The sequence below is a fragment of the Triticum urartu genome, chromosome 4A (genome assembly GCF_056163025.1).
Source record: "Triticum urartu cultivar PI428250 chromosome 4A, HENAU_Tu73, whole genome shotgun sequence".
Lineage (NCBI taxonomy): Eukaryota > Viridiplantae > Streptophyta > Magnoliopsida > Poales > Poaceae > Triticum > Triticum urartu.
In genome coordinates this window covers 2,523,885-2,539,039 of record NC_141876.1, presented here as the reverse complement: position 1 = coordinate 2,539,039, position 15,155 = coordinate 2,523,885, and the positions used below count along the sequence as shown (strand labels likewise).

The following is a 15,155-nucleotide window of genomic DNA, read 5'->3' as shown; positions in this document are numbered from 1 at the left end:
TTCAGGACTCCCTCAGTGTGCCTATCCCTAAGGAATCGGACTTCGGGTCAGTGGTCAATTGGCTCATGCCCCGTTCAAGGCTATTGTGTGGTATGCCTGCCTTGCGTAGCATGATACGTCTCCTTCGTATCTGCTTTTTCAAACACTTTTGCTCATATTTTGGACTCTAATTTGCATGATTTGAATGAAACTAACCCAGACTGGCGTTGTTTTTACCAGAATTGTCATGGTGTTGTTTTTTGTAGAAATCAAAGTTCTCGAATTGACCTAAAAATTTATGAAGAATTTTTATGAAAAATATAAAATACTGGTTGAAAAATATACAAAGGGGGGCCACCCAGGAGCCACAAGATCAGGGGCACCCTACGAGCTTGTGAGCCCCCTGGACCTCCAGCAACAATAACTCCGACTCCATATGTTCCTATTCGCCAAGAAAAAAACCAGAGAGAAAGATTCATCGCGTTTCATGATACAAAGCCGCCGCCACCTCCTGTTCTTCATCGGGAGGGCTGATCTGGAGACGTTCGGGGCTCTGGAGAGGGAAAATCGACACCGTCGTCATCATCAACCATCCTCCATCATCGGTTTCTTGTTGCTCACCGTCGGGAGTGATTAGTTCCTTTGTAGGTTTAATAGACGGTGATGGATTTGATAAAACTTATCATGTAATCGAGTTAGTTTTGTTAGGGCTTGATCCCTAGTATCCACTATGTTCTGAGATGATGTTGCTATGACTTTGCTATGCTTAATGCTTGTTATTAGGGCTCGAGTGCCATGATTTCAGATCTGAATGTATTATGTTTTCATGAATATATGTGTGTTCTTGATCCTACCTTGCAAGTTATGTGCACCTATTATGTGTTATGATCCGCATACCCCAAGGTGACACTAATTGGGATTTTTTCCCAGTGATTACCGTGGTTTCAGGAGTTCACGTATTCACTAAGTGCTAGTGTGTTGGGGAACATTGCATGGAAAACAAAAAATATATACGCACACGCAAGATCTATCCATGGAGATGCATAGCTATGAGAGTGGAGAGTGTATCTACGTAGACCGTTAAGCTGAAGTGTTTGTCAACGCGGTTGATGTAGTCGAACACCTTCGCTATCCAACCGATCAAGTATCGAACGTGCGGCACCTCCACATTCAGCACACGTTCAACTCAATGACGTCCTCGTCTTCTTGATCCAGCAACACGGGCGAAGTATAGTAGATGAGTTCCGGCAGCACGACGGTGTGCTGACGATGATGGTGAACTTGTTCCCTCAGTGCTTCGCTGTGCACTGCGGAAAACTAGACTGAGGGCTAAACTATGGAGAGGGGCGCCACACACGGCCAAGAGTTTGTCGTCCATTTGTGTGGCGCCTAATACGTCTCCAAATGTATCTATAATTTTTTATCATTCCATGATGTTATATTATCAATCTTGGATGTTTTATAATCATCTTATAGTCATTTTACATCATTTTTTGGTACTAATCTATTGACATAGTGCCAAGTGCCAGTTGCCGTTTCTCCATGTTTTTTACATCGCAGAAAATCAATATCAAACGGAGTCCAAATACCACGAAACTTTACAGAGAATTTTTATGGGCCAAAAGAAACACAACGGATCCTGGCTGCACCTGGGGGTGCCCCGAGGAAGGCACAATCCACCAGGGCGCGCCCTTGTGAGTTGTGCCCAAAACAGATAATATAATAGCATGGAACAATCAAAAATTATAAATACGTTGGAGACGTATCAGACGTTGATTGGATCAAGTGGCCTCGAATCACCCGCAACGTCGTGCGTCAGCTGGATCCCCTCACAGACGATCGCCAACATCACGTGTCGGCTCGATCCCCTCCTTTCTCCCTCTCAAACCGGTCACTCACATCGGATGGATCGAGCGATCCACAATCATCGCATCAACCGTGCAGCGTAAAAACATGGATTGTAAAATGTGTAAGGATAAGGTGTGCAGTAATTACGAACCCAAACACAATTTCAGAATATGAAATACAAAAAAAGTCCTAGTACAAAGCTCCAAGATGCATCGAAATCAGTCGAGTACAGTCAATATACATGAATCGTAAATTTCATAACTGAACTCAAAAGAGGAAACCTACCAAAGCATATGATGTACAAGATGTTGTGCTGCAGAGAATGGAGAGGACAAACAAAGAGTGGCAGCGTAGGAAGTATATATACTCCTCGGCGGCGGAAAAGGATCGACACATCGCCCGCCATGAATGCGCACTCAAAAACTAAAGTAGGATTGTGTCTATCTAGTCTCAGCGGAGCAGTTTTGATCAGCTAAGGCATCAGCCTTCATCTCCTGTATCCCCTCACTTTGTCCCTCGCAGCCTAGCTGACGACGTCGACTGGATCGAGCGGCCCCTGAATCACCCGCAACGCATGCGTCGGCTGGATTCCATCACAGACGATCTGCCACGTTGGATGGACTATGTCACCATCCGTGAGCCTCGATCCCCTCTGTCACTGATGACCAGTCCGTTCCTCTCCTGTTTTGTCGAGCGCTCTTTTTATCGGAGACGGGGGTGGAAGCACGAGGACAGATAACTCTGTACCGTTGTCGGTTAGCTAACTAGGCTGGGGAACCGGCTCACTATACCCGAAGGCTTCGATTTTTCTCTCGGAGCAGTAGCTCATTAGGATAGTTGGGACATGAATTTTTAACCGTGCTGGCGACTGTAGACACAGCAGATCCGACGGCCACAAACACCCCAATCACTAAAACGAACGGCTGGTTTATGTACAGTTTTACTGTCCTAAATTGGATCCACCCTTATAGCACTTACTGGATTATCCACGGAGGTGTTGCGGCTGAGCCCCAATAAACTCATTTCATATACATTCGACATGTTGGGCCTGTTGAGTTTAGTCCCGCATGGGTTGTGGGAGGCGATAGAACACGACTTATATGGATGGGGGTGTCAGATTTTCTCTTATTAATGTCTTGATTAAATGGTACTAATTCAGATCTACCATAGCTGTCATAAAGAATACATTTTTGTTCCAATGATGTGTTTATTGTGTATGGTACCTTGTCATTTTGAGCAATATTTTGAAAGTACCATATCATTTTTCTCTCCTTACATATATGACTTTGTATGTTTTTGATCATTTCATTCTAAGTGGACAATAAAAAATAATTCAAACTTTTCTATTTTTTGTGCAGCGATGATCATACTCAAGGTATGTAAAATCCGCCCATCAAATCCGGTCATGGGGTGCACAGTTGAGATTTGATGTCAGAAATATCAATAGAGCAATTCAGATCTACCACATAGTTGTCACAAATATTACATTTTGGTTCCAATGACGTGTTTATTATGCAATGAGACCTCTTCATTCTGTTGAACTCCTTTTGCTGTTGTTGTCGTCGTCGTTTTGTTGTTTACATGTGAAGTGGGCAATCTGGAGCATCGTCTGATGCGGACCTGTTGCAAACATTGTCCACTATCAGTTTACTAGAGAGCTCATCTAAAAATAAGTTTGCTAGAGAGCTTTGGTGTCTCGTCATTGCCCAGGAGCAAATGATGCCCAGGGTCGCCCCAGTGGTGACTGACCACTGCCACGTCACTCGGTGGCAGTGTAGCTAAGCAAGTCTATTACCTGACAAGGCTAAGTCATGGAGATCGACTATTGCTCTGCTCTGGTGGAACATCTCGAAGGAAAGGAATCCTCAGATCGTTTATATCTTAGATATAATGCGAATATTTAAGAAAGCTTCAGCTCGAAGCAATGATGTTGTTCGATGCTGGGAATAGACGCGTTCTATCTGTCTCACAGAGACCTTGCGAACAAGACTAGCCTAGCACAGTCCTTTAGTTTCTTCTCCGTTTTCTTTTTCTATTGGTCCTTGTAACCGTGTTCAATTACTTCTAATGGCAATGAAAGCAGTGCTGACTACCCTTTGCCAAAAATAATACTATTCAAATTGAACTGGCCATTTATATGCTTTTATTTGCAGCCTGCTGGTCAACATTATCATGCCCTTTTTAGTTAGTACTTCTGAGTATACAAGGAAAAGACTACCAACAATGAACAATGCATGCAGAGAGTATCATTACATCAGACTAGGACATACTCAGTATATAATTTCATGCATATAGTATATGTCTCTGGCGGTTGACGCGAAGCATAGTTGCTTAATTTAGATTACACGTACAGGCGATCATTGCATAGGCATAGTATTATGCATTGTTGCCATCGTCACCCTAGCTATCAACGCATGAAATAGATGTAATACGCACATTATGCCTATCAATGTGTATGTATATGTATATATAGCGAGAGCACTTAGCCTACCAACGTAACACAAGCTAGCCTGCAGCGGCACTTCAGTCAGATCTTGGCTCAACTTCTTACTCTCGCCGATCTTCAGGTTTGCTTCCCCTGACCACTACTCCCATTCATGGATCCAACCCTACAAGAAACAAGCAATCCTCTCTCTCTCTCTCTCTGTCTATGATGCATGCATGCATTTGTAACCCTTTTCAATATAAAACTATGTTATTTCACATATTTAGGGAGAGATATGACGAGGCTACGACCCTCAAAGTCAGCATGGCCAGAACTAGTGGGGTGGCATGACGGCGATGCTAGTCATGTCATCTTTGAAGAGCGGCCAGATCTGTTTGTTCTAGTGAGGCGGGAGGGTGACCCGGAGCCGCCAACATACCAGTATGACCGTGTCTTCCTATGGTGCAATCAAACTGATGTTGGTGCCTTCATCGTCTCCCGGATTCCGGTCATTGGATAAACCATATGTCCTGTTATGGCATTATGGCTCGAATAAAGGAATAAATCATCTACCACTAGCCATGAATTCAAGATTTATGTGGACCTAACTATATCTGCTTGCATGGATGTTGTAAACCTTTCCTCTATAATACATGATACATCTAGTGTTTGTGGTACGTGCGTAATAAATAATTACCACCTCTTCCATTTGCAACATAATGTATGTTGCATGGATTTATCATTGCTTTTGGTTGACAAATCCTTGTTAATCGCTGCTCTAGTTTGCAATTGGTAGGACCCAAAGAACAACGGGTATGATGGGTCCAATGGGTTTACAATCTGTTGGGCTGCAATTAATGTTTGATTTCCAATGATGCACAAGCATAATACCTCGGCCATGCTGCATGATAACCCTCACCTGTCCTGGCTATCGGACTAGCTCAATGGATCAATGGTGACATGGATGAGGGTCGACTATCCACACCAATGTCCAAGCTGTCACACACACACACACACACACACACACACACACACACACACACATATATAGGGTTGCGCTATTCGTCACTCTAGGTGAGGAATAATTATTCTTCACCCCTCTCTATTTTACCATCAATGCACCGTAATTTTACGTTTCGTAAGTTTTGTCTTATTTTCGACGCAAAAAGAGACCGTAAGAAAATATATAATTGCCGTAAAAAAATATTTTATGTTATGTAAAATTACAAACATAAAAACATAGTCTAAAATACACATAAACTGTAAATTTTCTTGTCTTATGACCTATATTTTTATTTTTCTTATGTCAAATTTTACGTAGTGAATCAATACGAATATAACTATTTGAATTCGAAACGTAATTTAATTATGAAATGATCGTAAGATTACCTCGGGTGAAGAATAACTTATTCTGCACCCTGGATGATGAATAGTAACACTATATATATATATATATATATATATATATATAATTATCGCACTGTTGACGGATTATTAGAGCATCCTTATTGGTCCTAACTACATGCTACTGGGATGTTAAAGTATCCACTGGTTATTACTATGTGCAGATAGAAATCAGCTACTGGGAAAGTTGTGTCTGAGGTTGCATGTAGCTGCACGCTCTATCTGACCCCTTGACTTGTACCGTGATATATGAACACAACTCACCTCGATTCGGCATCTTATAATTAACACGCATTGATCACCCCCTTTTTTTAAGACAACCATGACCAAACCATTACAACATATGACACCTACGACTAAGCCGACTTCCGAGCCACATGGATGTTGACCAGCTGGCCCTATGTGAGTATAGTAATTAAAGAGAATTAGAGAATATGGTAAATGTACCCATTCGCACCCCTAATGCACATAGTTTAGGATGTACCAATCAAGGGACACATGGGTGACAAGGACGGAGGGCCACCGGTTTGTACTCCGGTAATTCTAATTTAAGAGATGCCACCACACCCCTACCCGAGAAGAAGAAGAGGACAAACCACGGGCAGACGACGATGACGACAAACAGAGCATATACAGTGATTCAAAGTTTCGTGGTGGTGGTCAGGAAATTGAGAAAAGCAGGAATATATGAGAAATTTTCTAAAAAAAATAAAGATGTGAAACATTTTAGATTTTATTTAATTACATGTATCTCAAAATATTTCTTAATGTTTGAATATTTTTTGTTTTTATCATGTTATATATTTTCCAAGTATTCATTAAATGTATAAGACCAAAATTTATATTCAATTTTAATGTTTTAAATTCATTCATTTCTCCTTAATGGATTGCCATGTGTGTCAATCGGTGGTGTATCATCCTCAAAGCCTTTCAGAGTTGGGTATTTGATTGAATCTAGAGGGTCTTGGGATTTTAATGATCAAGAATGTGCTCTACATTAGTTTAAGAACCAAATCTAGACCTCTACATACTTGAACTACTAAAAAGGACCGTACCTATAGAATAAGTTTCATGGTCTCATGAAATTCCAAATAACTACCAATTACATACACATAGATGTCAATACATTTTAAGTGATATGAAACTTTAGCGATTGTTTTTAAGACATTATAGAAGGGAATGTGAATATTATTATGATATTAATATGTAAATTAGTTTTTCAAGTAATGATTCCAGACATTATAGGTGTTGCCTGCGCATTTGCATGGGCCACTCTTCTAGTCACTCAATAAAAATAAAAATACTCCCTCTGTTTTAGAACGAGTTGCTTATTTTGCCTTGCTGCAATAAGTTTTTTTGACATTGTTTCAAACTAACTATTGTTGTACAAAATCATGACCTACAAGAATAATGCTTTTCACCATGAGCATGATGATGTCCATTTGATGTCACATAAATCTGTAGACTGATAGAGTTATGTTTCCTAGACTTTGCTCAATGAAAAATATTTTTATTTCCAACCTTTTCTCGATAATGTAAACAAATAAAAACCTGGCTGACCTGGGTGTATGTAATCCATGCATGCATCATGGACGACTCGAACGTTGGTGACAATAACCTACTCCGGAACAGAAGAAAGCATTCAGGGACATCAGAGCAAGTATATTGATCTAGCCAACGCCTTGTCTCTACTGCCACCACATTGCATTCCATTCGATTCCACTAAGTGCTAAATTCAAGAGAGCCACGCAGGCCACATAGAGGATGAGTGCAACTTGGACGGAGCGTATATATACAGCAGTAATGCTACACGTACAAATAAGTTACAGGGTTTTACAGAGTGAGTTAACTTGATTGGTTAATAGGGAAGAGGAGGACAAACCACGGCCAGCCTAGACGGCGACGTGAATGAGTACATGCATGGTTGATGTTGGCACCGCCTCCTCGCAGCGCCCCTTCTTCTTCTACCTCGAGCTGCCTCACACAACTCTATCTCTCTCTTTTGTCTCACACAAGAACACACACCAGGGAAAGACTCAACACACACACACGCGCATATACCAAGTAGAGCACACAAACTTTGCCAGAGGCACTCTTACTTGGCAGCCACAAACACTACATTGTTTTCCCAGCCCTCACGGCCTTTTCTCATTTCTCATTGTAGCATATATATACAAACGGCCAGACTCATGCCACTAACCTACGCTCGCACGCACTAGGCTGACCGGCACACTCAGCCACTATCCTACACACGTCTGCATAACACCATCTCCTCCTAGAATCTCTCCAGAATATGCATCACCTGCTAACTAACTCTACACTCGGTCATGCACAAACAGACTCAACGCATGCACGGCTACATGACCAACCTTTTAGCTAGCCCACTAACCAACCTATACATGCAGCTAATGACGACTCCATGCATGCAAACTAACCCACCGTCCAGCCGGCCAGTCTCGCTTCAACCATCTACGTGTGTGCCGTATCACACGACCTTGCCGCCTCGTGCAGCACTGCGGCTTCACGCCGCCATCGGCATCTCGCAGGACTTGCTGTATCTCATGGCGGTCTGACATCTCGCCTTCTCCACACATCTTCATTCAAGCTCCGACGACTAGCTAGTACGTAGACCCTCTAAGTTACATGCACAACAAAACTAAATATGCAGATACATGAAATCAAGATTAGTGCCAACAGTTGATTTTTTAAACAAAAATGATTTGGCTTGACTGGCTTGTGGCGCGGGCGCTGCACACGTTTGTTTGATTGTCCGGACAAAGCCATTTTGTAGGTCATAGTCATACAATGCATTGGGTATTCCTGTTGCGCGTCCGTGAAAATCATTAGTCACTCACGACAATGACGACGAATTTTCTTACGTGCGGGTTCCAAGCTTGAAATCACTAGTCACTCAAGGCCACTGTCCATCTCCATCTCCATCGCCATGCACTTTGCAGGTGGCAGACCTACGCTATTTTTGCCATCGCCGTTGCCCGTAAAACCACACACTCATATATATACAAGCCAACATATCACTCTTGTTTGATGTGGATCCCAAGTTTGAAATTTTCAAATCTTTTGGCTTGGCCAAATATATATATTTTCTGTGACGAAAACAAAAATATATTTCACAATGAAAGACAATGTTACAAAACGTAAAATGTATTTGCCTTAGGAGAAGGAAGTTATCAAATATATTTGGAAACGAAAGACAGTGTGTCGCAACTTGCACCTTGTATCCAAAGTTGAATATTTGACACTATTTTACACTGCTCGGCCTTGATAAGTCTAGGCTTGGCCCAATCATCGCCTTGCCATTTAATGCATGCATCATACTGCCTCCGGTCCTAAATACTTGTCTTTTTAGAGATTTTAAATGGACTACCACATATGGATGTATATAGACATATTTTAGAGTATAGATTCACACATTTTGCTCCGTATGTAGTCACTTATTGAAATCTCTAGAAAGACAAACATTTAGGAACGGAGGGAGCAGGGAGAGGATTTTTGACACATAGGTATGGGTGCACCGAGTCCCTCATGACTGCTTTTTTTTGGCTTTCGATTTTCAATCTTTCATATCTTTTGAACAAAAAGTCTGAACTAAGTTATGTTTTCATATTCGTGTTTGGCTGGATGAGTGCTTTTAAATAAGATCCAGGTTAAGTACATTTTGAAGAGTTTTTAAAAATTCTGTAAAGTTTCAATATTTAAAATTTAGTAGGACCGGCCGACAAAATTATAGATTTAATGCCTGCGACCAACAAAAAAATCCCTTTAAGATTCAACTCTGAAACTTGATGCGAGCGACCGAGAAAATCATAAGTTTCAGATGCAAAATCTTAAATTTCAAAAATTAAAACTTAAAACTTGTTGTGCCCTCATGCGGGATCCAGGTACTTTGCCGATCGCGAGGCAGTCAGCCGGCGAGGGTGGGCTGGGCAGGTGCATGCTCCAACACCTGCGTGCCCCTGCAAATTTTTCGGAACGAGTTGTATATATACATGATGATGAAATGATCCAGGAAACATGACACTAAAAGATGACGTAGCACCATACGTATAATTCTGATTTGATTGGCGTGTGCAGACACACACACGCAGCTAGCCTGAGATGAGAGAGACCAGCCGAGGACGACGACCATGACAATGACATGCACGTCCCCATGTTTGTTTTGTTTGCACTCAGAATCCTGTTGGCGCAGCTCTCTCTCTCGTAGCTAGGGGTAGAAAAAGGAGGAGCACACGGTACACTGGATTTTCACCCGGTTTCACAGCCCCGTTACTCTTCTCAACAAATATATAGTCACGTCCATAGCTTTATAGTCCTACAGCTACGCAGCGCCCACGTCTCCTGCGCATACATGCACATAGCGGAGCGAGCGATCCGCCCGGCCAACGACGCGCACACAACGCGCTCGATCCATCTGATCGTAACAGCCTCCCTACTGCATGGTGCATGCACACAGCTCCTATGCATGTCAAGCTAACTAACTCCAACACACACACGCACACGGACTCACGCACACACACGCACCTACGAACCTGACCCGGCCACACACCGCCCGCACACACGCGCCACGCTGCTGCGTCACGCACGTTCCGTCCGTCCCGCGCGCCACCGACGTGCCCGACGAGTCCGACGACACCAGTGCATTCCGCTCGTTCCGCGCGCATTCGACGCGCCCGACGAGCCCGATCACACACGCCGTGACTTATTCCAACAAATCCTTCCGTAGTCTCACCACATTGCACTTTGCTCTTGGTAAGCTTAACAGACACCTTATAAAGAAGACCACGACAAACCACTCTAGCTATCTGAGTGCAACATGGACGGAGCTGCGCCGCGCCGGAGCACATACGGTGCATGCAGGGTTGATTATTTAGCCCCAAAAAAGCGGAGCACGCACTTCCTGCTTTGGCGTGACTTGCTTGTGTTGCGGGTGCGGCACATGACAAAGCCACTGTCATCGGTCATCGTCCCCATTTCTGTCGTTGTTGCCGTTGCCGTCGCTGCCTTGGAGGTGGCAGCTATGCGCCGTGCTAGCCCGCCCGTGTAAAACATTGGCCACACACAACCATACAAGCCAACACAAGACTGGTCTTCCAGTGGAAACCAACTTTGAAGTTTGAAATTTTCAAATATCGTTTGAAATTCCCCCCTTGAGCTTAAGGTATTCTCAGTGAAACGTACATGTAATTGGTAGAAGCCGACGGTACCTATATATATATGTGTGACTTTTAGCTGGCTACAAATGCACGCACCAGACCACACCACTAGACTCATAGTACTAGTACCTCCTGTTTAAAGAAGAAAAAGAGGTATATTTTGTTGGGAGGGGGTGATGGGGATACCCAACGATGAGGTGGTGCAAATCCGGCAAGCCGATGCGGTCGGCGACCCGACCATGGTCACAGTCAGCTGCCCCGACAAGATCGGCCTGGGCTGTGACCTCTGCCGCATCGTCCTCCTCTTCGGCCTCAACATCCTCAAGGCGGATAGGAGCACGGACGTACGGGAGGTGGTGCTACATTGTGCTGTGGGTGGCGGCAATGCAGCGGAGTCGGTGGACCATGCATGGCCTGGAACCTCCTCAAGGAGAGGCTGGTTGAGCTCTGCCCTGTGCCCGCGCCGTTTGGCATTGACATCTCCTACCTTGCTGCCGCCGGCCTCCTAGATGACCACGTGCCCCAGGTCTTCTTGCTCAAATTCTGCTGCTTCGACAGCATGGGCCTCCTGCATCGTCGGTTTTAGTTTCACCACCCGAATGATCAGCTACTGCTTCAGATTTTTATGGATATGTTTTGCAGACGTGACACGCGTCTTGTGCGAGATGGAACTCACCATTATGAAAGTGAAGGTCTCCACTACGCCCGATGGGAGAGTGATGGACCTTTGCTTCATCACAGATGGCAGGTTCATTTCCTATCTCCTAAATCCGGATGCATCCTCATCTTACTGATCTTATAACAAACTCATAACGTGTTGGGCTGGTAACATACATTTCAGGGAACTTCCATACACACAGAGTAGGAAGATCTTATAACAAACTCATAACGTCTTGGGCTGGAAACATACATTTCTTATCTCCAAAATCCGGATACATACATTTCAGGGAACTTCCATACACAAAGAGTAGGAAGGACGAGGCCTATGAAAGGCTGCAGAACATCTTGGGCGACTCTGTGATGAGTTGCGAAATAGAGTCTGTGACAGAGGACATGACAGAGGTCATGGAACAAATATTCGGCGTAGAGGAGCAGTTGAGCTGCTCTTGCCTGTCGGTCACCATGGCCAACTCCCTCAGCCCCGCGCACACCCTAATCCAGATGCAGTGCGGTCACCACAAGGGCCTCCTGTACGACATCTTGAGGACACTCAAGGACTGCAACATCCAGGTACTTAGTTGTGCAAAGCCGGGGTCTATGATCGTTTTGCTTTGTGTTCTCTTAATGTGACATTACGAGTTAATAAAATGCACTTTAATGAATAATAGGTAGTTGCGGCAAAACAATTCCCAGCCGCCACATTCCACCTGTCTCTCTGGCCGGTTGGTAATCCTGTGAGGATAAGAAACATGGCCAACTTGTTTCCTTTCAGATCTCCTATGGCTGGTTCTCCTATCAGCGAATCAAATCTCCTTTTTGTCTCAGATCTCCTACGGCCGGTACGACGTGGGGAGAAAGGGCGACTACGAGGTGGACCTGTTCGTGGTGCGCCCGAACGGGAAGAAGATCATCGATGAGATCGAGAAGAGCGCATTGTGCTCCTGCCTACGGGTGGAGCTCCGACACCCGCTGCATGTGGCGATGGTGAACCGGGACCGCAACACAGAGCTCCTAGTGGCAAACCCAGTGGAGGACCCCGGGAAGGGTCGGCCGCTAGTGTTGCACGACATAACCCTCATTCTTAAGAACCTCGAGAAGCGCATCTTCTTGGTGCGCATGCATTGGAAACGGCGAAGCTGCATCTCTATACACACCCATGACCATCCATTTCTAGTGACTACAATACACACCTATTATCGTAGCATCGATGTGATTCTTGTGGTGGATGGTGGTTTTGTAAGCGGAGATCGGAAGGCATGTGGTGGATGACGGAGAGTGGGAGGTGTAGAGGGTGCACTTGGGTGAGGACGACTGCAAGCTCACTTGTGCAACGAGGAGTAGGATCGTCGACAGTATCACCAGCATGCTCATGGTTTGGGACCGATCTCGCTTGCTGCGCCTCTTCTTTGTACATCCTGATATCAGTGGCTACTTTGCTGAGCTGCTCATGCTTGGGTTTGTTAACTTGTCCTCTACAAACATGCTTGCAAGCGTGTTATCTCGTGTTGATATTTCATGTGGTGTCACACCAAAATATCTAAAGTCGGTATCCTACCAGGTTTTGGTTTAAAACAGACATGTACGGTGTAATTTGTTTGGCATGTAGATAATAATACTACGAAGGTTCTTCGTTATGGAGCAAACATAGGTCGCTGGTCAAGGAACTCGTTTGTGCAGTGTCGTATGTGTCCGCCGGGATCAGGAATGTCGCGCAAAGATCCTAATATAATATGGAAAAAATTAGGAGTGAGCTAGTCAAAGTAGTCACTGGAGAATGCATGAGGTGCAACACACACACACACACACACACACACACACACACACACACACACACACACACACACACACACACACACACACTTGTACACATCCTCCATAGGAAGAAGACATCGCCACCAATCCGCACATCCTTCTTCATGCTGGCATGAGCACCAGTCATGGGGATGGGAATGTGTGGGAGGAGGGCTAGATGGAATCCGACTGCCGCTATGGCCGTTCCATCCATCTTTATTTTCCCTCTCTCATCCTGGTTGGCCCCGTAAGCATCGTCCTCATCGCCCAGGGAATTGCATTCAAATAAGTCAGCGTGGCCGGAGCTGGTGGTGATGCATGGCGGCGACGCTTATTGGAATTATCGACATGGAGCGGCCAGACGTGTTTGCTCTTCTGAGGATGGAGGGAGAACCGGAGCCGCCGACCATTGAACTTGACCGGGTCTACGTCTGGTGCTACTGCGTCGGGCAGCCAATTGTCTCCCGGACTCCGGTCATTGGATAGACTGCATGTTGTGTCGTTATGGATCAAATAAACTACATGAAGGAGTAAATCCAAGTTACAGAGCTTTGGTAATAATGCAAGCAAATCTGATACCATTTGCCATGCATTCAGACTTTATTTCTAGTGGACCTAGTTATAGCTGCTTGTAGGCTTGAAGTACATTGATGGTTTGTGGCACCTAATTAATATGTATGAAACAATAAATAAATTTCCCCTTCTCCCATTTGAGAGCTACTCTATTTTATCTAGATTTATGATTAGGTTGAGTGACAAGTGCAGTTTGTCAATATTTCTCTAACTCGTTGGGTGTGCAACCGTCTAGAATGAATTTCTATGACATACTACCGTAGCCATAAAGAAATTCAATTGTGAAGGCGCAAGAGGAGATAAAGGAGTTTAATGGCGAGGTATTTTTCATCGTTAAGTGTAACACGTGTTGTCAGATGAAAACAAGTAAAATGGTGCATCTAAATATGTGAATTTCCAATATATTATAGGTACAAACACTTCGTAGGATGAGGCATCCGAACCTTGTGACCCTGATAGGAGTGTGCATGGAGGCCAAATCATCGATCTTCGAATTCTTGTTGAACGGAAGCCTAGAGGACTGTCTACGGTGCGATGAAAAAATCGCTGCTGACATCTGCACTCGACTTATCTTCCTCCACTCCAACAAGCCAAAAAGCATTGCACATGGTGATGTCAAGCCTGAAAATGTGCTTCTCGACGCCAGCTTTCTATGCAAACTGGCAGACTTTGGGATCTCTCATCACTTGAATGTAAACAACACCACTATCACCCCGTATCACCAAACAAACCAGCTCAAGAGCACAATGGGATACATGGACCTGGCATACATGGCCTCTACTCCTATGGAGTAGTGTTAATGCGGTTGCTAACTAATAAGAGTCCCCTAGGCCTTCCGCATGTTGTGGAGGCAGCCATTAGAGAAGGCACGTTGCGAGATCTAATTGATACTTCTGCAGGGGAATGGCCACCTGAGTGTGCTGAAGAGTTGGCAAGACTAGCACCGCGTTGTTACTGGTTAGAACGAAAGGAGCGGCCTAATCTTGCAAAGGAGGTCTGGGGTGTCTTGCAAGCTATAATGAAGTGTCAAGACCAGAAATGTGGGCCACCAATATTTTTCATCTGTCCGATGACACAGGTCCGTTAACTAAACAAAGAAATGAAGCACCAGAAGCGCGTGAGTCGATTTTCCACTGAGAGTGGATTTTCTACTCCCGGGTGCACCTACACCCCCATGAGCAGTAAATTTGAAACAAAAAATACAAAACAAAATTGAAAAAATCTGGAATGTCAGGACATGAAGCATGATCAAACATTTCATGCTCTTGCAAAGTTTCAACTACAAAAAATATTCAAAGGACCTT

General features: G+C 44.3%; 1 pseudogene; it reads left to right on the top strand.

Moving 5' to 3' along the window:
- The first annotated feature begins 10,993 nt into the window (after positions 1–10,993).
- On the top strand, positions 10,994–13,057 carry LOC125554509 (ACT domain-containing protein ACR10-like; annotated as a pseudogene).
- The last annotated feature ends 2,098 nt before the right edge of the window (positions 13,058–15,155 follow it).